The sequence below is a fragment of the Apodemus sylvaticus genome, chromosome 1, assembly GCF_947179515.1.
Source record: "Apodemus sylvaticus chromosome 1, mApoSyl1.1, whole genome shotgun sequence".
Classification (NCBI taxonomy): Eukaryota; Metazoa; Chordata; class Mammalia; order Rodentia; family Muridae; genus Apodemus; species Apodemus sylvaticus.
The window spans coordinates 173,100,679-173,125,123 of NC_067472.1; the positions used below are offsets into that span (position 1 = coordinate 173,100,679).

General features: G+C 38.5%; 1 protein-coding gene across 1 annotated transcript in view; it reads right to left on the minus strand.

Annotated features, from left to right (window-relative positions):
• Positions 1-24,445, minus strand: part of LOC127670538 (vomeronasal type-2 receptor 116-like) — a 71,240-nt gene that overhangs the window by 42,542 nt on the left and 4,253 nt on the right. The gene's annotated exons all lie outside the window — the stretch shown is intronic.

The following is a 24,445-nucleotide window of genomic DNA, read 5'->3' on the forward strand; positions in this document are numbered from 1 at the left end:
GACTAACTTATTTGATTGATTGAGACATAGTCTGACCATGTTACCTTGGCTGGCCTGGAACACAGTCTGTAAAGAAATTTGAACTCTAAATCATGAAGACTTTCTACCTCTCCTTCCCCTGTGCTACAGAGAAGAGAGAGTACCAGCCCAACTGACTTCACAGTTTCTGTATTGATTTTAGCACATAAGCCTTGAACTCTAGCCAGCAAACTTGTAGGGAGTCAAATCTCCTTTTTCAACTCTCCATATAATTGTTATATTACAAGTGTATGCTCACAATCTTTGAGAGGTCTGAACTTAGGTCCTAAACTTGAACCTAGAGCAGTTTACCTTATTAGGCAACTGTTGATTTGGCTACTAATAATAATGTGATAAGAGAAAAATTAGGCCTTTAATTTTGCAGAATACTCACACACAATGACAGAGCATTGCAGTTTAGTATCAAAGTACGCAGTTCCCAAAGCAGTTTGGATATAAAACTACTTCATAAGACATTTTCAGGGTTTCTATAGAAAAGCAGCATTATACTTTCTATATATAGGAAAGGTGAATACTTCTCCACTAAACGTATTTGAAAAGAAAATAAACAGGACATCTTTAGATGGAGTTTTCTGCAGAATTCTGTCATTCTAGTCACATATATTTTTATTAGATATATTCTTTATTTACATTTCAAACTATTTCCCCTTTCCTGGATCCCCCCTCCCTGAAAGTCCTATAAGCCATCTCCCCTCCCCCTGTACCCCAATAACTCCCCTCCCACTTCCCTGTCCTGGCATTACCCTTCACTGCTACATTGAGCCTTTCCAGCACCAGGGGCCACTCCTCCCTTTGATGTCCTACAAGGCCATCCTCTGCTGCCTATGCGTCTGGAGCCATGGATAACTCCATGTGCACTCTGCTTAATGGTTTTGTCCCTGGAAGCTCTGGGAGTACTTGGTGGCTCATATCATTGTTCCTCCTGTGGCGCTGAAAAACCCTTCAGCGCCTTGGGTCCTTTTTCTAGTGTCTCCATTGGGGATCCTGTGCTCAGTTCAATGACTGGCTGAGAGTGTCTCCCTCTGCATTTGTCATGCACTAGCAGAGCCTCCCAGGAGACAGCTATTTCCAGCTCCAGTCAGCAAGTACTTGTGGGCATCAATAATAGTGTCTGGGTTTTGTAACTGTTTATGGGAGGGATCAATAGGTGGGGTATTCTCTGTAAGGTCTTTCTCTCAGACTGTGCTCCACACTTTGTCTCTGTGTCTCCTTCTGTGGATATTTTGTTTCCCCTTCTAAGAAGGACCAGAGTATCCATACTTTGTTCTTACTTCTTCATGGTCAGCATTTGATATGTGAATTATGTACTGGGTATTCAAATGTCTGGGTTAATATCCACTTATCAGTGAGTGCATACCATGTGTGTTCTTTGTGATTAGGTTACCTCACTCAATATGATATTTTCTAGTCCCACCCATTTGCCTAATAATTTCATGAATTCATTGCTTTTTAGTCGCTGAGAAGTATTCCATTGTGTATATATACCATATTTTCTGTATCCATTTCTCTGTTGAGGGCCATCTGGGTTCTTTCCAGCTTCTAGCTATTATACGTAGGGCTGCTGCGAACATAGTGGAGCATGTGTCCTTATTACATGCTGGGGAAGCTTATGAGAAAATGCCCAGGAGTAGTGTAACAGGGTCCTCTGGTAGTATCATGGCCAGATGTCTGAAGAACCGCCAGATTTATTTCTAGAGTAGTTGTACGAGCTTGCAATCCCACCAGCAGAGGAGGAGTGTTCCTTTTTGACCATGTACTCACCAGCACCTGTTTTCTCCTTAGTTTTTGATCTTATCCATTCTGACTGGTGTGAGGTGAAATCTCAGGGTTGTTTTGATTTGCATTTCCCTGAGGACTAATGATGTTGAACATATCTTTAGGTGCTTCTCATCCATTTAATACTCCTCAGGTGACAATTCCTCTTTTAACACTGTACCCCATTTTTAATAATTTTATTTGTTTCTATTTAGTCTAACTTCTTGAGTTCTTTATAGATGTTAGATATTAGGCCACTGTCGGATGTAGGGTTGGTAAAGACCTTTTCCCAATCTGTTGTTTGCCATTTTGTCCTATTGACAATGTCCTTTGCCTTAAAGAATCTCTGTAATTTTGTGAGGTTCCATTTGTCAATTCCTGATCTTAGAGCATAGGCTGTTGGTGTTCTGTTCAATAAATTTTCACCGGTGCACATGTGCTCAAGGTTATTCCCCAGTTATTTTTCTATTAGTTTCATTGTTTCTGGTTTTATGTGGAGGTCCTTGATCCACTTGGACTTGAGCTTAGTACAAGGAGATAATAATGAAAATTTGCTTTCTTCTGCATGCTACCCTCCAGTTGAACCAGCACCATTTGTTGAAAAGACTATCTTTTATCCACTGGATGGATTTAGCTCCTTTGTCAAAGATCAAGCGGCCAAAGTTGTGTGAGTTTATTTCTAGGTCTTCAGTTCTCTTCCATTGATATACCTGTCTATCACTGTACCAATACCATGCACTTTTTTACACTAATTCTCTGTAGTACTGCTTGAAGACCAGGATGCTAATTCCCCCAGAAGTTCTTTTACTGTTTAGAATAGCTTTAGCTACACTGTTTTGTTGTTGTTGTTGTTGTTGGTAGTGGTGGTGGTGGTGTTATTTGAGATGAATTTGAAAAGTACTCTTTCTTACTCTATGAAGAATTGAGTTGGGAAATTGATGGGGATTGCATTGAATATATATATATATATATTGCTTTTGGTATGATGGCCATTTTTTACTATTTGACTCCTGCCAATCCACAAGCATGGGAGATCTTTCAATTTTCTGAAGTCCTGTTCAATTTCTTTCTTCAGAGATCTGACGTTCTTATCATACAGATCTTTCACTCCTTTGGTTAGAGTCACACCAAGATACTTTATGTTGTTTGTGACTATTGTGAAGGGTGTCATTTCCCTAATTTCTTTTCTTTTCTTTTCTTTCTTTCTTTTGTCTTGTTTTGTTTTGTTTTTTCAAGACGGGGTTTCTCTGTGTAGCCCTGGCTCTCCTGGAACTCACTTTGTAGACAAGGATGGTCTTGAACTCAGAAATATGCCTGCCTCTGCCTCCAAAGTGCTGGGATTAAAGGTATGTGCCATCACCACCCCACTGTTTCCCCAATTTCTTTCTTAGTCTGTTTATCCTTTGACTTTAGGAAGGCTACTGGTTTGTTTGAGTTAATTTTATATCCAGCCACTTTGCTGACGTTGTTTATCAGATTTAGGAGTTCTCTGGTGGAAGGTTTGGGGTTGCATAAGTATACTAACATATCATCTGCAAATAGTGATAATTTGACTTCTTCCATTGCAATTTGTATCCCTTTGACCTCCTTTTGTTGTCTAATTCCTCTAATTAGACCATCAAGTACTATATTGAATAAATATGGAGAGAGAGGACAGCCTTGTCTAGTTCCTGATTTTAGTGGGATTGTTTTAAGTTTCTCTCCATTTACTTTGATGCTGACTATGGATTTGCTGTATATAGCTTTTACTAGGTTTAGGTATGGGCCTTGAATTCCTGTTCTTTCCAAGAGCTTTGACATGAAAGGATGCTGAATTTTGTCAAATGCTTTTTCAGCAACTAATGAAATGATCATGTGAATCATGTTTTTTTCCTTTGAGTTTGTTTATGTAGTGGATTACTGTGATGGATTTCTGTATGTTGAAGCAACCCTGCATCCCTGAGATGAAGCCTACTTGATCATGGTGAATGATCATTTTGATGTGTTCTTTGATTCCTTTGGCAAGGATTTTATTGAGTATTTTTTTCATCTCCATTTATAAGGGAAATTGGTCTAAAATTTTATTTCTTTGTTGGATCTTTATGTGGTTTTGGTATCAGGGTAAATGTAGCTTCATAGAATGAGTTGGGTTGTGTTCCTTCTGTTTCTATTTTGTGGAATAGTTTGAAGAGTATTGGTGTTAGGTCTTCTTTGAAGGTCTGATAGAATTTGCACTTAAACTATCTGGTCCTGAGCTTTTTTTGGCTGGGAGACATTCAATGACCACTACTATTTCTTTAGGAGTTATGAGAGAATTGAGGTGGTCTATATGATCCTGATTTAACTTTGGTATTTGGTATCTGTCTAGTAAATTGTCCATTTCATCCTGATTTTCCAATTGTGTTAACTATAGGCTTTTATAGTAGGATCTGATGATTTTTTTTTTAAATTTTCTCAGTTTCTGTTGTTATATATCCCTTTTCATTTCTGATTTTGTTAATTTGGATACTGTCTCTCTGGCCTCTAGTTAGTCTGGCTAAGGGTTTATCTGTCTTTTTGATTTACTCAAAGAACCAGCTCCTGTTTTTTCTGATTCTTTGTATAGTTCTTTCTGTTTCTTCTTGGTTGATTTCAGCTCTGAGTTTGATGATTTCCTGCCTTCTACTCCTCTTGGGTGTATTAGCTTCTTTATGTTCTAAAGCTTTCAGATGTGCTGTTAAGCTGCTAGTGTATGCTCTCTCAAGCTTCTTTTTGGAGGCACTCAGAGCTTTGCTCACTGCTTTCATTGTGTTCCATAAATTTGGGTATGTTATGCCTTCATTTTCATTAAACGCTAAAATAGTTTTGATTTCTTTCCTTATTTCTTCCTTGACTAAGATATCATTGAGTAGAGCATTGTTCAGCTTCCATGTGTATGTGGTCTTTCTGTTGTTTTTGTTGCTATTGAAGACCACCCTTACTCCAGAGTGAACTCTAGGAGCCATGGGATTAGTTTGATCTTGTTATATCTATTAAGGTCTGTTTTGTTACCAATTATATGGCCAATTTTGTTGAAGGTACCATGAGTTGCTGAGAAGAAGGTATATTCTTTTGATTTAGGATACACACACACACACACACACACACACACACACACACACACACACACATATATATATATATATATATATATATATATATATATATATATATATATGTAGGTCCAATTTCTTCAATTAGTTTCACTGTGTCTCTTTTTAGTTTGTGTTTCCCTGATCTGTCCATTGAGGACAGTGGTGTGTTGAAATCACCTACAATTATTGTTTGAGGTGTAATGAGTGCATTAAGCTTCAGTAACATTTGTTTTACAAATGAGGGTGCCCTTGTATTTGGAGCATAGTTGTTCAGAATTGAGAGGTCTTGGAAGATTTTTCCTTTGATGAGTATAAAGTGTCCTTCCGTGTGTTTTTTAATGACTTTTGGTTGAAAGTCTATTTTATTGGATATTAGAATCCTACTGAAGCTTGTTTCCTGGGACCATTTGCTTGGAAGATTGTTTTCCAGCCTTTGACTCTGAGGTAGTGTTTTTCCTTGATGCTGAGATGTGTTTCCCCTATGCAGCAAAATGTTGGGTCCTGTTTATATATTCAGTCTGTTAGTCTATGTCTTTTTATTGGGTAATCAAGTCCATTGAAGTTAAGAGAAATTAAGTAATAGTGATTGTTGCTTCCTTTTATTTTTGAAGTAATTTTTATATTTGTTTGGTTATCTTCTTTTGGGTTTGTTGAAAGAAGATTAATTTCTTGCCTTTTCTACTGTATAGTTTCTCTTCCTTTTGTTGGTATTTTCCATTCATTATCCTTTGAAGGGCTGGATTTGTGGAAAGATATTGTCTTGGAATACCTTGGTTTCTCCATCTACGGCAATTGAGAAATTTGTTGGTTATAGCAATCTAGGTTGTCATTTGTGTTCCCTTAGTTTCTGTATGAATCTATCCTGGGCTCTTCTAGCTTTCATAGTCTCTGTTGAGAAGTCTGGAGTAATTCTGATAGGTCTAACTTTATAAGTTACTTGACCTTTTCCTTTTACTGCTTTTAATATTCTTTCTTTGTTTAGTACTTTTGGCATTTAATTATTATGTGACGAGAGGAATTTTTTTCTGTCCACATCTATTTAATTTCTGTAGGTTCTTGTATGTTCATGGCCATCTCTTTCTTTAGGCTATGGAAGTTTCCTTCTATAATTTTGTTGAAGACATTTACTGGCCCTTTAAGTTGGAAATCTTTGCTCTCCTCCATACCTATAATCCTTAGGCTTGGCCTACTCATTTTGTCCTGGATTTCCTGAATGTTTTGGGTCAGGAACTTTTTGCGTTTTTTATTTTCTTTGACTGTTGAATCAATGCTTTCTATAATATCTTCTGCATCTGATATTCTCTCTTCTATCTCTATTCTGTTATTTATGCTTGCATCCATGACCCCTGACATCTTTCCTAGATTTTCTATGTCCAGAGTTGTTTCCCTTCGTGATTTCTTTATTGTTTCTACCTCCATTTTTAGATCCTGGTTGATTTTGTTCAGTTCCGTCACCTGTTTTGTTGTGTTTCCCTGTAGTTCTTTAAAGACTTCTCCCTGTTTACTTGTGTTCTCCTGTATTTCTTTAAGGGAATTATTTATGTCCTACTTGAAGTCCTTTATCAGAATCATGAGCTGTGATTTTAAATTCAATTCTTGTTTTTTTCTTGTGTATTGGGATATCCAGGACTTGCTGTTGTGGTTCAGATGGTGCCATGTGGCTTTGATTTCTGTTAGTAACATTACTATGTTAGCCTTTTGCCATCCTGTTATCTCTTGTGTTAGTTGGTCCTGCTCTCTCTAGATGGTTCTTTTCCCTCCTGTGTACCTGCAAGTTTGTTTCAGCACCCCTGGGTGACTGGCTCTCCACTGGCACAGAGTGCTGTGGTGCTGCCTAGTTCATGGGGGCAGGTAAGGCCCTGGCAGACCAAGTCCCAATTGATCTTACACTCATGTGTTCTCTCTGTTCCTGGAGCAAAGATGGTGGCCTCACCTCTATAAGCTGGGACTCCCTCTAAATGTGGGCCTATCCTGGATGGCAGATGTCCTCTAGCAGGATAGGTACACAGATGAATGTGGCCTGCCCCTCTCCTGGGTGCAGGTGGGTTCCTGGCAGACTTAGTCCCAAGTGATCTTACACTGGGTTTTGTGTGTGTGTGTGTGTGTGTGTGTGTGTGTGTGTGTGTGTGTGTTCCTGGCTGAACCAGTCTGCTCAGTCAAAGGAGCAAAGATGGTGGACTCATGTCTAAATGCAGGACTCCCTCTAGATGCAGGACTCCCTGCAGTGCAAATGTCCCCTGGCAGGATAGGTGCACAGACGGCTGTGGGAGTGTGCAGTTCCTGGGTGCAGGTGGGGCCCTGGTGGACTGAGTCCCAACTGATCTTACACTTGGGTGATCTCTGAGTTCCCAGCTGCACCTATCTCCTCAGTCAGAGGAGTGAAGATGGTAGCCTTGCCTCTATACGCCAGGACTCCCTCTCCCACATATTTTTTTTATTCTTGTTTTTGTCGTTTTCTGTTTTGCTTCAATGAATTTTTGCATCTCAGATACTTCACACTTCACTACTCCTCTAAAGTTTTGTTTTCCCATTCATGTAGCTACTGATTTGCCACATATCTGACATGCATTATGGCTCAAAGAATATTGTCTTTGTTTCTCTCTCCTCTATACTTTCTGTGAAGCTGCTGAAATGTATAGATTACATACCCTGAGGTGTGTTTCTTTTAAACCAAGTAAATTTGTCTTGTAATATGACACAAAATAAAACAAAAGACATTGTGCATGGGCCCTGACAAGAGACAGCTAGTCTCTCAGGGGTGCTTTCACTCCTGGGCTCAGAGGTGAGCTTTTTACTTTCTCTCCAATAACTGTCCTTAGTGGGACCAGCTAGGAGCACACAGGGTGCTGGAATCAGGGAGCAGCTGGGACAGGGTCTTTCATATTACCATCTGCAGTCAAGAGCTGGGCCTGTTCCACAGCCCCCTGTAAACAGACAGAAGAAAGCTGGTGTCCCAGGAGTGATGACAATGGCTTACAGGCTTACAGGAGGAACAAGTTCCAGCCAGAGACAGCAGTACCAACTAACAATAGAGACAGCCAGATGGTGACAAGCAAGCACAAGAAAGCTGCCACCCGAAACCAAGGCTACTACTTGGCATCATTAGAACCCAGTCCTCCCACCACAACAAGTCCTGGATACCCCACACAGAAAAAGCAAGATATGAATTTAAAATCACATTTCATGAGGTGGATAGAGGATGTTAAGAAGGACATAAATAACCCCCTTAAACACAGGAGCTGGGCAGTTCTGGCACATGCCTTTAATCCCAGCACTTGGGAAGTAGGGGTGGGCAGATTTCTGATTTTGAGGCCAGCGTGGTCTATAGGATTGCCAGGGTAATAGAGAGAAACCCTGTCTTGAAACAAACAAAACAAGAAAGTAAGAAAGAAAGAAAGAAAGAAAGAAATAAACAAACAAACAAACAAACAAACAAAGACAGGAGAACACAGGTAAACAGGTAGAATCCATTAAAAAGGAGAAAAAAATTGCTTAAAGAATTAGAGGAAATCACAACCAAAGAGTTGAAGGAATTGAATGAAACCATCCAGGTTTTAAAAATGAAAATAGAAACAAAAAAGAAATGACAAAAGAAGACAACTCTGGAGGTACAAAACCTAGATAAGAGATCAGAAGTCATAGATGCAAGCATCAATAACAGAATACAAGAAAAAGAAGAGAGAATCTGAGGTGCAGAAGATACCATAGAAAACAGTGACACAATAGTCAAAGAAAATGCAGAGTGCAAAAAGCTCCTAACCCAAAACATCCAGAAAATCCAGGACAAAATTAGAAGACCAAATCTAAAGATAATAAGTAGAGAAAGGAGCAAAGATTGCCAACTTAAAAAGCCAGTAAATATCTTCAACAAAATTATAGAAAAAATGTCACCCAACCAAAAGATTGGACCAGAAATGTAATTCCTCCTAACACATAATAATCCCAACACCAAATGCAGAAAACAAAGAAAGAATGTTCAAAGCAGTAAGGGAAAAAAGTCAAGTAACATATAAAGGCCGACATTTCAGAATTAAACCAGACTTCTTGCCAGAGACTATGAAAGCTAGAAGATACTGGGCAGATCTCATGCAGAACCTAAGAGAACACTAATGCCAGCCCAGACTACTATACCCATCAAAACTCTCAATTGCATTAGATGGAGAAACCAAGATATTTCATGGAAAAAAAAAACAAATTTTCATATCTTTTCACAAATCCAGCCCTTCAAAGTATAATAAATGGAAAACTCAAATACATGGAGAGAAACTAAATCTTATAAAAAGTATGCAAATTATCCTCTTTTAACAAACCAAAAAAAAGATAGCTATATGAAAATAACACCACCTCTAACAGGAAAAATAACAGGAAGCAATAATCACTTTGCTTAATATTTCTTAACATCAATGGACTCAATTCCCCAATAAAAAGACATAAACTAACAGACTGGATACATAAATAAGACCCAACATTTAGCTGCATCTAAGAAACCCACCTCAGTGACAAAGAAACACACTGCATCAAAGTAAAAGGGTGGAAAAATTTTTTCCAAACAAATGGTCCCAAGAAACAAGCTGTAGTAGCGATTCTAATATTGAATAAAATAAACTTCCAACCTAAAGACATAAAAAAGGTAAGGAAGGACAGTTCATACTCATCAACAGAAAAATCTACAAAGAAGAATTCTCAGTTCATTACATCTGTGTTCCATATGCAAGGGTACCCACATTCATAAAATAAGCTTTACTAAAGCTGAAATCACCTCACACAATAATAGTGAGAGACTTTAACACCCCACTCTTGGCAATGGACAAATCATGAAACAGAAACTAAATAGAGAAACAATGAAACTCACAGAAGTCATGAATCAATGGATTTAACAGATATCTAAAGAACATTTCATCCTAAGTTTAAAAAATATACCTTCTTCTCAGCATCTCATGGTACCTTCTCCATAATTGATCATATAATATGTCACAAAACAGGTTCCAACAGATACAAGATGATTGAAATAATTCCATACACCCTATAAGATCACTATGGATTAAGGCTGATCTTCAATAACAACAAAAATAATAGAAAGCCCACCTAAATGCTGAAGCTGAGCAACACTCTATTCAATGATAATTGGTCAAGGAAGAAATGAAGAAAGAAATCAAAGACCTTTTAGAATTTAATGAAAATGAATCCACAGCATACTCAAACTTATTGGACACAATGAAAGCAGTCTTAAGATGAAAAATCAGAGCTCTGAGTGCCTCCAAAAAACTGGAGAGAGCATACACTAGCAGCTTGACAGCACATCTGAAAGCTCTAGAATGAAAATAAGCAAACACACCCAAGGGGATTAAACTGCAGGATATAATCAAACTCAGGTCTGAAATCAACCAAATAGAAAGAAAAAGAACTACACAAAAAAATAAACCAAGCCAGGATCTGGTTCTTTGAGAAAATAAAAAAGTTAGATAGAACATTAGCCAAATTAACTAAAGGATACAGACACAGTATCCAAATTAACAAAATCAGAAATGAAAAAGGATATATAACAACAGAAATAGAGGAAATCCAAAAAGTATCAGATCCTACTACAAAAGCCTTTACTTAACAAAACTGGAAAATCTGAATGAAAGGAACAATTTTCTAGAACAATACCAGGTACTGAATTTAAATCAGGATCAGATCAATGATCTAAACAGTCCTATAACCCCTAATGAAATAGAAGCAGTTGTTAATAGGTTTCCAACCAAAAAAAGACCAGGGCCAGGTGGGTTTAGTGCAGAGTTATATCAGATGTTCAAAAAAGACATAATACCAATACTCTCTGAATTAATCAGCAAAATAGAAACAGAAGGAAAACTACCCAATATGTTTTATGAACCCAAAATTACTCTGATACAAAAACCACTCAAAGACCCAACAAAGAATTTCAGACCACTTTCCCATATAAATGTAGCTGCAAAAATACTAGAACACATGAAACTGATCATCTGTCAAGTCGGCTTCATCCCAGGGATGCAGGGGTGGTTCAATATAATGAAATCCATCAACATAAACTACTATATAATCAACCTCAAAAAAGTTAGATGAACATTTCATTATATGCTGAGAAAGCATTTGATAAAATCCAACAACCCTTCATGATACAAGGCTTGGAAAGATCAGGAATTCAAGGCCCATACCTAAACACAGTAAAAGCAATATACAGCAAACCAATAGCCACCATCAAAACAAATGGAGAGAATCTTGAAGCAATTCCACTAAAATCAGGGACTAGACAACGCTGCCATCTCTCTGCATATCTATTCAATATAATACTTGAAGTCCTAGCCAAAGCAATTAGACAACAAAAAGAGGCCAAAGGGATACAAATTGGCAAGGAAAAATCAAATTATCACTATTTTCAAATGATAAGATAGTATACTTAAGTGATACCCAAAATTCTACCAGAGACGACCTAAACCTGATAAACATCTTCAGTAAGGTGGCTGGATATAACATTAATTCAAACAAATCAGTGGTTTTCCTCTACTCAAAGGATGAACAGGCTGATAAAGAAATTAGATAAACAAGTCCCTTCACAATAGCCACAAATAATATAAAATTCCTCAGTGTAACTCTAACTAAACAGGTGAAAGATCTGTATGACAAGCACTTCAAGTCTCTGAAGAAAGAAATCAAAGAAGATCAGAAGATGAAAAGATCTCTCATGCTAATGGATTGGCAGGATTAATATAGTAAAATTGTCCATCATGCCAAAAGAAGTCTACATATTCAATACAATCCCCATCAAAATTCCAACTCAATTGTTCAAAGAGCAAGAAAGAGCAATCTGCTAATTCATCTAGAATAATAAAACACCCAGAATAGAGGGTTTTCAACAACAAAAGAACTTCAGGAGGAACCACCATCCCTGATCTAAAGCTGTACTACAATGCAATTTTGATAAAATTGCATGGTATGGGTACAGTTACAGGCAGGTAGATCAATGGAATAGAATTGAAGACCCAGAAATGGACCCACACATATTGAAAAGACAGCATTTTCAATAAATGGTGCTAGTTCAACTGGTGGCTAGAAAGTAGAAGAATGCAAATCAATCCATTCTTATCCCCTTGTACAAAGCTTAAGTCCAAGTCAATCAAGGACCTTCACATAAAAGCAGATTCACTGAAACTAATAGAAAAGAAATCAGGGAACACCCTTGAGCACATGAGCACACGGGGAAACTTCTTGATCAGAACACCAATAGCTTATGCTCTAAGATAAAGAATTAACAAACGTGACCTCATAAAATTGCAAAACTTCTGTAAGGCAAAGAACACTGTCAAAAGAGAAAATGGTAACCAAAAGATTGGGAAAAGATCTTTACCAATCCTGCATCTGATAATGGACTAATATCCCATAAATACAAAGAACTCAAGAAGTTAGACTCCAGAGAACCACATAATCCTATTAAAAATGGAGTACAAAGCAAAACAAAGAATTCTCACGAGAGGAATACCAGATGGCTGAGAAGCAACTAAAGAAATGTTCAACATGCTTAATAATTAGGAAAAATGCAAATCAAAACAGCCTTGAGATTCCACCTTACACCAGTCAGAATGGCTAAAATCAAAAACTCAGGTGACAGCAGATGCTGGTGAGGATATGGAGAAACAGGAACACTGCTCCATTTCTAGTGGGATTTCAAACTGGCAAAACCACTCTGAAAATCAGATTGGCAGTACATCAGAAAATTGGACATAGTGTTACTAGAGAATCCAGTTATACCACTCCTGGGCATATACCCTTTAGTGGGAAATTATTAAAATATAATATCTTCCAGCCAGGCTTCTGCCCCAAGTCCCAATGGGTCTCTCTCTCCTTCCCAGCAGCCACTCCTTTCAAGTATCCAGCAAAGCTTGACTCTTAAACTTGAATAGTTAACCAAATATGTTTATGTATATGAAACTCCTAAATACATAATGACAAATAACAATGATAAAGTTTTATCCCAATATTTCTAACCTCTCCAAATTACCAGAAACACATCTGAGGACATGGGGATCTGTGCATCTCCTCCTCCCTCTCTTTCCACCCCTCCTTCTCTTAGCTCCTCTCTCCCCTCCAATAACTGACTTCTCAATGCCTCAAAGTGAATGGATAGGAAATATCTTGCATCAATACCCACAAAATGTTACAACATGTAATAAGGACACATGCTCCACTATGTTCATAACAGCCTTATTTATAATAGCCAGAACCTGGAAAGAACCAAGATGTTCCTCAACAGTGGACATGGAATGGATACAGAACAGTGGAATGGATACAGAATATGTGGTATGTTTACACAATGTAATACAACTCAACTATTAAAACCAATGAATTCATGAAATTTTTAGGCAAATGGATAGACATAGAATATATGCTCCTGAGTGAGGTAACCCAATCACAAAAGAATACACAAAGGTATACATTCCCTGATAAGTTGATATTAGCCCAGAAGCTAGGCATATACATGATATAATTTAAAGAGCACATGAAGCCCAAGAAGAAGGAAGACCAAAGTGAGGATACTTTAGTCCTTCATAGAAGAGTGAACAAAATACCCATTGGAGGAGATATAGAAACAAAGTGTGGAGCAGAGACTGTAGGAAAGGACACACAGAAACTGCCCACCTGGGGATCCATCCCATACACAGTTACCAAGCCTAGATACTATCATAGATGACAAGAAGTGCTTACTGAAAGAAGCTGTATATAGCTGTCTCTTACGAGGATCTGTCATTCCCTGAAAAATACAGAGGGTGGATGCCTTCAGCCAACAATTAGACTGAGCATAGGGTACCCAATGGAGGAGCTAGAGAAAGGACCTAAGGAGCTCAAGGGGTTTGCAGCCCCATAGAAGGAACAACAGTATGAACCAACCAGTTCCTCCATATCTTCCAGGGGCTACACCACCAATTAAGGTGTTCACATGGAGGGACTCATGGCTATAGCCATGTAAGTAACAGAGGATGACCTTGTTGGATATCAATGAGAGGAGAGCCCTTGGCCCTTTGATGGCTTCCAGTCCTAGTGTAGGGAAATGTGAGGATAGGAAAGTGTCAACAGGTGGATTAGGCAGCAGGGGAATGGAGTTGGGATAGGAGGTTTTTGGAGGGGAAATGAGGGAAGTTGATAACATTTGAAATGTAAATAAAGAAAATAATGCAAAAAACAAAAGTTTTATGTATATCATAATTTAAAACATGTATGTAAGGATGCACTCATAATCATTAGGATGAAATCATGGCAATCACAGAACTCATAAAGAGCAGGAGAGACTACAAAAACTAAAATAAGATTACAAAGAGTAGCTATGAACATATTATAAGTAAAAATGTATTATGGTGGAACCTAAGGAGGAGGGCAGTCCCATAGGAAGACCAGTAGTTTCAATACACCTGGATCCCAGAGATGTCTCAAATATTGATCGCTCAATCAGGCAGGTTACACCAGATGTTATGAAGCTCCCAAAACATATATAGCAGAGGACTTCCTGGTCTGGCTTCAGTGAGAAAAGATGTACCTAACCCTTGAGAGACATGAGGCCCCAGGGAGTGAGGAGGTCTGGTGGGGTGGACATTGGGCTGGGTTGGGACATACTCTTGAAGACGGGGGGACAAGTTGTGCGATAGGGAGTGGTTGGAAGCAAACCAGACTGTAAAAAAGGATTAAAGAATAATAAAACCTGCTGGTGGTAGTGCATGCCTTTAATCCCAGCACTTGGGAGGAAGAAGCAGGCGGATTTCTGCGTTTGGGGCCAGCCTGGTTTACAGAGTGAGTTCCAGGAAAGCCAGGGCTACACAGAGAAACCCTGTCTCAAAAAACAAAAAACAAAACAAAAAAACTGATAATAAAAAATTTACTAAATCAAAAACGCTAGAAAGGACAATTAACCACACTATAAGTCTGTACATCTCAGTGAACTTCCATACAATTAGAATAACCATTCTCAGCCACATTAAGAATGTCAAATATCACACATATCTCATACTCTTTATCTAGCATATATAACAGGAAGACACATGATCGGATCCTGTAGAACTTGATGGAAAGACTCCATTGCTGAGTACACTACATACTTGAATCACAAAACAGAGAAATCACAGAGTTACTCACCTACTTTATTTCTCCTGTCTAGATTTCATACTGCTGTAAGATACTATGCATGCTAACTAGGAAAATAAAATAATCATCATTCTCACTAAGCTGTGAACCATAATGGATATAGTAATGACTGGGTTTATTTGATAGTCCATCTGGTACTAAAATGGGCATACTTGTTACATGTGGATCCTATCATTGTCTGATTTAATATAAGATTCACTCCATAGAATAGATAACACATATGGCACTATAAAAATAGCAAGACTGTGATAAGATATATCATAGACCCACAGGAATTACTTACTATTATGCTAAAGTAAAAAATCAAACAATAATGACTTATTGATGTACTCATGGATTAGTGCAACCATCAGCCCTCCTCACAGATAGATTTGTAAGTGACAGTTCTCAAACAAATGAATGTATTATTATTACAGATAATAATAGATTATGCAGTGTTAATCCATCAATGTGGGTTAGATATCATACCTCTCCCAACAAGGTTGAACAATCTTGGCAGAAAAGAAGTGGGAAGATTGTGAAGACCAGAAGTTGTGAGTAACCTCAAGGAAAAAGTATTTTCAGTCCACAAGAGTTGCACATTTGAACCCAGTTTGACAGTGAAAGCATGTACAAGACCATGTGTGCTCAAACAAGACAAAATACATACATGTGTGATTTGGGCAAGAAATGTCACCCTGCACCAAGATCCTATTGAGATTAGATACTTTCTGGGTAAGTAATAGTCAATTTCTTCACTGTTGTGACCCTTAGGAAGGTTCCAGTAACAATAGTGCTTATAGAATTCAAATTGTAGGCTAATATCCATTTACCAGTGAGTGCATACCATGATTGATCTTTTGAGACTGGGTTACCTCAATTAGTATGATGTTCTCCAGCTCCATCCATTTGTCTAAGAATTTCATGAATTCATTATTCCTAATGGCTGAATAGTACTCCATTGTGTAAATATACCACATTTTTTGTATCCATTCCTCCGTTGAAGGACACCTAGGTTCTTTCCAGCTTCTGGCTACTACAAATAGGGCTGCTATGAACATAGCTGAGCATGTGTCCTTATTGCATGGTGAAGAATAATCTGGATATATGCCCAGTAGTGGTATAACAGGGTATTAGCCTAGAAACTTTGAATACCCAGGACATAATCCACAAATTAAATGATGTCCAAAAAGAATGGAGAGTGGCCCCTGGTTCTGGAAAGACTCAGTGCAAGAGTATAGGGGAATTCCAGAACAGGGAAGTGAGAAAGGGTGGATGAAAGAATAGGGGGACAGAAGAGGGCTTATGGGACTTGCGGGGAGTGGGGACCCAGAAAAGGGGAAATCATTTGCAATGTAAATAAAAAATAAATAAATAAATAAAATCCAAAAAAGAAGAATGCAAATTGTACTTTACTGGAATAAAGAAAAGAAAAAAGTTTGCTAAGAGGAGAAGGGTCAAAAGAGGGGAAATAAGAAGATGGACTGGCGTGTGGTTTATATGCTTAAAATATTCTGTGTAAAACTAGTAAAGAATTAAATGCTTTTCAAGGCAAAAGTAAATTAAAAAATATGTCTCATGGAAGGACATTTTGTCAGAACTGTGAAATGCAAGAAAAATAAACAGTTTTTGTCAGTAGACAATATAGATTTAAATGCATACATGTATAAATATAATATGTACCATTTTGACAATAACCCGCATGTAACCAAAGGCTTACAAACATGTTATAGACTGCAATCATCACTACATATTTCATGATGAAGGAGCACAGGGGACCCAAGCTTCTCAACATAATGCAGTGACAAGGAGATAGGGTCTTTTTTCCCAAGGTTTATTTTAAAGTAATATTTTGAGTAAACAGAGTGTTATAAATATGTACAATTCATATATGGTAATTAAAACTGTTTAAATGCAGCACAATTTTATTTGATTATTTATTCTTTTGACTATTGAGTTTAAATTTTCCATTATATTGATTGTTAAAACATTCATTTTAATAATAAGTGGATATTAACCTAGAAAACTGGAATACCCAAAACATAATCAACACATCAAATGAGGTACAAGAAGAAACGAGGAGTGGCCCCTTGTTCTGGAAAGACTCAGTGAAGCAGTATTCGGCAAAACCAGAACGGGGAAGTGGGAAGGGGTGGGTGGGAGGACAGGGGGAGAGAAGGGGGCTTACGGGACTTTCGGGGAGTGGGGGGGCTAGAAAAGGGGAAATCATTTGAAATGTAAATAAAAAATATATCAAATAAAAAAAGGAAAAAAAAGTACATGCTCATAAACATGTGTAATGTCTTTATTTTCTTATGATGACGAGACTTATTTTGCTTTTTCTCACTTTTTTCTTTTTTCCCAATATTACTACACATTGAGATCCATGATCTTTGTATGATTGTGTCTTTCTCTCTCTTTTTCTAGTGTGTGTGTGTTTGTGTTTAGAAAACAAAGAGAAAAAATGATAAAGGAAGCAAACAGTTAGTACAAAATACAGGGAAACTGGGTTTGATGGTACACACAATTAATACCACTGCCCAAAAGGCAAAGTCAGGTAGACCTCTGATTCCAAGGTTAGGCTGCTGTACAGAGTTTCAGTACAGTCAATGCGACACAACAGATCCATCTTGAAAAGAAAGAAAGAAAGAAAGAAAGAAAGAAAGAAAGAAAGAAAGAAAGAAAGAAAGAAAGAAAGAAAGAAAGAAAGAAAGAAAGAAAGAAAGAAAGAAAGAAAGAAAGGAAAGGAAAGGAAAGGAAAGGAAAGGAAAGGAAAGGAAAGGAAAGGAAAGGAAAGGAAAGGAAAGGAAAGGAAAGGAAAGGAAAGGAAAGGAAAGGAAAGAAAGAAAGAAAGAAGAAAGAAAGAAAGAAAGAAAGAAAGAAAGAAAGAAAGAAAGAAAGAAAGAAAGAAAGAAGCTAACAAAGAGACACACAGAGAGATAGAGGGTGAGAGACAGAGAGGGTGGGGCAGAGAGAGAGACAGAGAGAAAGAGAGGCAGAAAGAGATAAACAGAGAGAGACAGAGACAGGGAGAGAGATACACACACACACACACACACACACACACAGAGAGAGAGAGAGAGAGGAGAGAGAGAGAGAGAGAGAGAGAGAGAGAGAGAGAGATTTCACTGGGAATAGAGTGCATGCCTTCATTCCCAGCACTCAGAATGAAGAAGCACACAGATTGCTTCCATCCTGGTCTACATATTAGTGTTTAGGGCTGCTAGAGGTATATGAATTAAAGAAACTCTGTTTCAAAATAAAAAATTAAACCAAAACAAAATGAAATAACATATGAAACATCCCCCAACTCCACCTAACCCACCAAACACTACTTTTTTTTTTAGTGCTAAACAATGTGTTTTCTTTAGAGTTATCATATATTGGATGAAACACCATGACCAAAAGCAAACTAAGGAGGAAAAGATTATTTGCTATGTTTATTTTAATTACTCTTGGTGTGATAAAACACCATAAACAAAAGCAAGATGGAGAGGAAAGTTTTTATTAGGTGACTATCTACACATTATAATCCATCCCTGAAAGACATCAGGACAGAATAGCACACAGGGCCAATATGGGGAGACAGGAGAAGATACAAGACCACAAAGATGTTCTACTTACTGGCTTGCTCATAATGTATTTCTCAGCCTACTTCCTTATAGAATTCATTAGCCTCAAAATGGCTTCACCCCCAATGGGCTGAGCAGTAACACTACAGGTTACCCTACAACCCACTCTCATGGGTACATTTACTTAACTGATGGTTCCCTCCTTTCAGATGGCTTTAATATGTCTCAAGTTGATACAACACTTTGCAGCATATATAGTGTACACTTCTTCATTGCTGTTCATTATTGGAGGAAGTCAGGGCTGATATTCAAGTAGGACAGGAACCTGCATGAGGGAGCTGATCCACTGTCATGGAGCAATGCTATTTTTTGTGGCTTGCTCAGTCTGCTTTCTTATGGAATCCAGGACCATATTTGGAGAAGCAACATCCGACCCACAATGGACTGGGCCTTCCCACATCAAGGAATAATTAAGAAAATATGCTACAGACCTGCCTATTGCCTGTTCTTATTGGGGCAATTACTCAATTGAGTCTTTCTTCTCTACCATGACTGTAGTTTGTGTCAAGATGACATCCAACTGACCAACACACCAAGAAATAAAAGATAAAAAATCTACAAATGTTTTAGACAACATGAAAATCTTATAAAATGGTAATAATAGTTTAATGAAATTATAAGCTAATGAATACTAAAAAATAATCTTAGTGATTATTTTTAATATTTTTATTGGAATAATGATAGTAAAAGAACTTGCAACAAAGCTTTAGAAATTGGCAGAATTCTGAACAATTGCTTGTATTATTTCTAAATTATTACCACATCAGGTAACTTGCATTGAAAATTGGAGAATACTTCATGAATTATTCACTTATTCAATTAAAGTAGATGAAGCTGAAATATCAAACAATTCCACAATTTTGTAAATTGTGCATTTAAAAGAAAATTAACCTACAAGTTTCTAGATATTTTCTACATCTATTTCTGTAATCTATATCTATTTGTGCAAGTGATAGTTTGAGGTAAATACTAGAAAATCTCCACAGTTTTGGCAATAACTGCTATCAGCACTCACCTAAGCAAACCATGACGAAACTCTTAAATCAGACTGGTTGGTACAAAACTTGAAGAGCTGCTTGTATTTTTGTTTCCAGCTGTTCTGGAAATTACCTTTGTATATCAAAGCTTCTTTATTAATTGCACAGGGAAAAAAGAGAGCTAGCAAACACAACTTAAGTGCCAGTTAAAGAACAACGTGTAGATGACAAATTATCACAGAATACACTAAAGCAGACACTACAGATGTACTTCTCAAATAAATAAATACAGCCCCAATACATGATGGACCACCAAGAAAGGATTTAAAGGGCACTCAATGGCCATTATGACTCTGTAAGAATGAAAGATCACAGTGCTGCATTCATGGAAATAAAGACCTCAAATATGAGGCCACAGGCAAGAGTGGAGTGGTGTGCTAGGGATAAAGACACATTTAGGGGTAGAACTATTTTCACTGCCAATACACAAATGGATAAAACTGACAAAGTAAACTTGGATCACTTATGAGACATCATAGAAAACCTGCAGGAACAACAGTTTTCTATGATTTTACTTGGGAAAATATAATACAATTATAAGTGTATGCAGAAAAATATGTCTGAGAATTGTATAAGGCAATAATGTTAATATTTTATAGTGGAAATACTCTTCTCCAGTAATGATTTACTTTGATTTTTTGAATATATAAAATTTTACTATGGACTTCAGAACTCGGCCTGCCACCAGTCAGGAGAGGTGCATCCATCTTGGTTTTGGACTCCAGGGATCGGATAGACTGAGGTACACAAACATAAACTGAGGCCAACACCGCGGTGGTCTGAGCCCGACAGGCGTTGGCCTGTACCCAGGCCCTGGGCTGGTCGGGGGGCCATCGGGGTGCCAACCCAGCCAGGAGGTTTTTTGCCCAGGCCTGCGCGCGCGCGCCGCCATTTTGCCTGCAGGACTACAGAGAGCTCTGGCGGGCAGACCTGTAACAGGCATAGCCTGAGGCTAACAAAGCGGGGGTCTAGGCCCCAAAAGGCACAGGACTGACTCCAAGAACTGGGCGGCTTGGTGGGCCATATGTGAGACAACCCGCCCAGGAGGTTGTTAGCACAGCAGACTCTCCCAGCGCTTTCAGGGAGCGCGGGCTCGCATGCCCACCATCCTAGTCACCTGGCGGACCCAATTAACAGTCATAGCCCTAGGGGAACTTTGCTCGGACCTTGGCCTCCCAGGCTTTTGCCTGGACTCAGGGCCTGGGCGGCCAGGCTGACCTTGTGTGCACCAGCCCTGTTGGCGGATCGGCTGCCCAGCGGAGTGAGCAGAACACAGGGGAGGTCACAGCAGCATACACCATAGGCACTCCCCTGGGGGTGCACACGGGCTCCATCTGGTCCACAGACACAATCTGGGGCAAGGCCTCAGGCGGAAGCCTTCAGCTCTACTCTCTCCGCTTCCGGATCCAGATCAGCCTGGGCAGCAGCACCACATCTCCAAGTCCTGCAAGAGGATAGCTGGGCTTCCGGGCGGCCAGCTGGGAGAAGTCAGTGTGCTCCAGTGAATCCAGCGGGCCCCAGCGGGAGCCTTCGGGTGCCTGCTTTGGGATCTGAACAGCCTGGGCAGCAGCACACTGTCTACAAGCAGTGCAGGAGGTAAGTTGTGCACCAGAGGCCAACCGCTTGCACTGGTGAGTCCAGCACTGACAAGACAAACTAACACCAGTGAGAACTAGATGGCAAAAGGCAAACGCAGGAACGTCACTAACAGAAATCAAGGCAATATGGCAACATCTGAACCCAATTCTCCTCTACCAACATGTCCTGGATACCCCATCACACCAGTAAAACAAGATTTGGATTTAAAATCACTGGTCATGATGCTGGTACAGGAACACATGAAGGACACACTTAAAGAAATTCAGGAGAAAATGGATCAAAAGTTAGAAGCCCTTGCAAGGGAAACACAAAAATCATTGAAAGAAATCCAGGAGAATACAAAAGCCAACAAGGAGGAAATGCAAAAGACACTTAAAGAAATACAGGAGAACGTTAGTCAACAGGCTGAGGTCATGAAAGACGAAACACAAAAATCTCTTAAAGAAATACAGGAGAACTTTGGTCAACAGGCTGAGGTCACGAAAGAGGAAACACAAAAATCTCTTAAAGAATTACAGGAAAACACAAACAAGCAAGTGAAGGAGCTAAGCAAAACCATCCAGGATCTAAAATCAGAAGTAGAAACAACTAAGAAAACTCAAAGGGAGACAACTTTGGAGATAGAAAGCCTTGGGAAGAAATCAGGGGACAGAGATGCAAATATCAACAACAGAATACAAGAGATAGAAGAAAGAATCTCAGATGCTGAAGATTCCATAGAAACCATGGACTCAACAGTTAAAGAAAATGCAAAATGCAAAAAGCTTGTAACCCAAAATATCCAGGAAATCCAGGACACAATGAGAAGACCAAACCTAAGGATTATAGGCATAGATGAGAGTGAAGATTTACAACTTAAAGGGCCAGCAAATATCTTCAATAAAATTATGGAAGAAAACTTCCCTAACCTAAAGAGAGAGATGCCCATGAATATACAAGAAGCCTACAGAACTCCAAACAGACTGGACCAGAACAGAAATACTTCGCGTCACATAATAATCAAAACACCAAATGTTCTAAACAAAGAAAGAATACTAAAGGCAGTAAGAGAAAAAGGCCAAGTAACATATAAAGGAAGACCTATCATAATCACAGCAGACTTTTCACCTGAGACTATGAAGGCTAGAAGGTCCTGGGCAGATCTCATGCAGACTCTAAGAGAACACAAATGCCAACCAAAACTACTATATCCAGCAAAACTCTCAGTCACCATAGATGGAGAAACTAAGATATTTCACGACAAAACCAAGTTTACCCAATATCTATCCACAAACCCAGCCCTAAAAAGGATAATAGGAGGACAACACCAATACAAGGAGGGAAACTTCACCCTGGAAAAACCAAGATAGTAACCTTTCATCAAACCCAAAAGATGTTAAGCATTCAAATTTAAAAAATAACGTCAAAAATGATAGGAAGTAACAATCACTATTCCTTAATATCTCTTAACATCAATGGACTTAATGCCCCAATAAAAAGACACAGACTAACTGAATGGATATGTAAACAGGACCCTACATTTTGCTGCTTACAGGAAACACACCTCAGGGTCAAAGACAAACACTACGTTAGAGTAAAAGGCTGGAAGACAATTTTACAAGCAAATGGTCTCAGGAAACAAGCTGGAGTAGCCATTTTAATATCAGATAAAATTGACTTTCAACCCAAAGTCATCAAAAGAGAACCTGAGGGACACTTCTTGCTGGTCAAAGGAAAAATACAAAAAGAAGAACTGTCAATCATGAACATCTATGCCCCAAATGCAAGGGCACCCTCTTTCGTAAAAGAAACTTTATTAAAACTAAAAGCACACATTGCACCTAACACAATAATTGTGGGTGACTTCAACACTGCACTTTCCTCAATGGACTGATCAGGAAAAGAGAAACTAAACAGGGACACAATGAAACTAATTCAAGCTTTGGACCAATTAGATTTAACAGATATATATAGAACATTCTATCCTAAAACAAAAGAATATACCTTTTTCTCAGCACCTCATGGTACCTTCTCCAAAATCGACCATATAATTGGTCACAAGACAGACCTCAACAAATATAAGAAGATAGAACTAATCCCATGCCTCCTATCTGATCACTATGGAGTAAAAGTGGTCTTCAATAGCAACAGAAACAACAGAAAACCCACATACACGTGGAAACTGAACAATACTCTACTCAATGACACCATGGTCAAGGAAGAAATAAAGAAAGAAATTAAAGACTTTTTAGAACACAATGAAAATGAAAACACAACATACCCAAATCTATGGGACACAATGAAAGCAGTGCTAAGAGGAAAACTCATAGCCCTGAGTGCCTCCAAAAACAAAATGGAGAGAGCATACATTACCAGCTTAATGACACACCTGAAAACCCTAGAAAAAAAGAAGCTATTTAGCCCAGGAGGAGTAGAAGGCAGGAAATCATCAAACTCAGGGCCGAAATCAATCAAGTAGAAACAAAGAGAACCATACAAAAAATCAACGAAACCAGGAGCTGGTTCTTTGAGAAAATCAACAAGATAGATAAACCCTTAGCCAGACTGACCAAAGGGCACAGAGAAAGTATCCAAATTAACAAACTTAGAAATGAAAAGGGAGATATAACAACGGAAACTGAGGAAATCCAAAACATCATCAGATCCTACTACAAGAGCCTGTACTCAACACAACTGGAGAATCTGGAGGAGATGGACAATTTCCTTGACAGATACCAAATACCAAAATTAAATCAGGACCAACTAGACCATCTAAACAGTCCCATAATGCCTAAAGAAATAGAAGGAGTCATAGAAAGTCTTCCAACCAAAAAAAGCACAGGACCAGATGGCTTCAGTGCAGAATTCTACCAGACCTTCAAAGAAGAGTTAACACCAATACTCTTCAAACTATTCCACAAAATAGAAACAGAAGGAACACTACCCAATTCCTTCTACAAAGCCACAATTACGCTGATACCAAAGCCACAAAAAGATCCAACAAAGAAAGAAAACTTCAGAACAACTGCCCTTATGAACATCGATGCAAAAATACTCAATAAAATTCTTGCCAACCGAATCCAAGAACACATCAAAACGATCATCCACCATGATCAAGTACGCTTTATCCCGGGAATGCAGGGTTGGTTCAATATACGGAAATCCATCAATACAATCCACTACA